At 43.0% G+C, this 1,599-nt stretch overlaps 1 non-coding gene across 1 annotated transcript; it reads right to left on the bottom strand.

Moving 5' to 3' along the window:
- Positions 1 to 1,222: 1,222 nt before the first annotated feature.
- trnah-gug (transfer RNA histidin (anticodon GUG)) lies at positions 1,223 to 1,294 on the bottom strand. Its single transcript has one exon. It is a non-coding gene; the product is annotated as a tRNA-His (tRNA).
- Positions 1,295 to 1,599: the final 305 nt, after the last annotated feature.

The raw sequence follows: 1,599 nt of genomic DNA, 5'->3' as shown, positions 1-1,599 counted from the left end.
TATGGAAAAAGGAAACGCTTATTGTGCTTCGAAATGCAATAAATGTTAGCATGAAGTGAAATATAATCAAATCAATTCAACTGTGTTTTCTCAGTTAAAATACAGCTCAATATTCAAAGTAATCGAGTGATTGTACACTGCAATATCTTTATATTAATTCAGTGCTGAGACATAATTCCACATGTATACCCCTATAAGAGAAGCAAACTTGTGCCAGGAGTCAGAGGAGGTAGGGGCGGTCCTTAATGAGTACTTTGCTTCAGTATTCACGAGTGAGTGGGACCTCGTTCCCGTGAGGACGGCGTGAAACAGGCTGATATGGTCGAACAAGTTGATGTTAAGGCGGAGAATGTGCTGAAAATATTGGAAAATCACAGGGGTAGATGTCCCCTGTGCCAGAAAGGATATACGTTATGTTGTTATGGGAAGGAGGGCAAGGGTTCACTGTGTTTTGGCAATGATCTTTGCATCCTCACTGTCCACTGGAGTCATACCAGATGATTGGAGGGTGGCAAACATTATTCCCTTATTCAAGAAAGGCAATTGAGATAATCCTGGGAATCATCGATGAGTCAGTCTTACATCAGTTGTGGCCAAATGATTGGAGAGGATTCTGAAAGACAGAATATATGATTATGATTATGATTATGATTTCCTGAGCTTGACCGCCCATAATCGCAAGTCCATATCAGTAAAAGCTGCTACCTGAAGATTGGCCTCCAACAGCCGTAACCAAATGGATCAACTGATCTGCAGGTCCCGATGGTGGGGTTGGGGCACGTTCACCCAGCAAAGGTGACCGCAGCAGCACAGACTGAATGGTATCAATGTGAGAGTCAGTGTTGTATTGTGCAGTGCCTTAATGAAACAGGAAATGACTCCACAACCACATGATGAAAGAGCAGCGCTCCGAAAACTAGTGCTCAGTTAAATATGTTAGACTCTAACCTGGTGTTGTGTGATTTTTAACTTTTTACACCATAGTCCAACACCGGCATCTCTAAATTAATGTAATGGGGGTGTGGGATGAAACGTTCAGTTAGTGACCTAGGAGGGAGTGAAATCTCTGAGAACGGGTGGATTGGAATTCTGATATATGAAACACAGAGATGTGAGCGAGCAGAATTTGAAGGGAAAAGATCATCACTTTGGAAAAAATTACCTTATCCAAACAACTGATTCCTTTGTGTTTCCCAAGAGCTGCAGCAAATAGAGCAATTACTGTCGTGACTCGGATTCGAACCTAGGTTGCTGCGGCCACAACGCAGAGTACTAACCACTATACCATCACGGCATTCCACAGATGAGTGCGCTGACAGTGTGCAATAAGTACAGTCTCATAAGAAATGTTAGGTAGCGCACTAAATGCACAATATCAGTGCGAAGCGAACAGTGGCAGATATGCGGGAACGCAGAATGGGCTGACCGTTTGATGTCGGTTCCCCCAGAAGCTGTGGTGATTCCATCATTAATATGCTGAAGGCTGAGATAAGTAGATTTCTCCAAAACATCAAAAACTCCGGGAACAGTGCAGGTGTTGTTGAAATGTATGCTTCAATAGTAATGCAGTTTAACATTGGCTACTTCACCAGTTTCCCC

The sequence above is a fragment of the Hemiscyllium ocellatum genome, chromosome Y (assembly GCF_020745735.1).
Source record: "Hemiscyllium ocellatum isolate sHemOce1 chromosome Y, sHemOce1.pat.X.cur, whole genome shotgun sequence".
Lineage (NCBI taxonomy): Eukaryota > Metazoa > Chordata > Chondrichthyes > Orectolobiformes > Hemiscylliidae > Hemiscyllium > Hemiscyllium ocellatum.
This window is presented reverse-complemented; position numbering and strand designations above follow the sequence as displayed.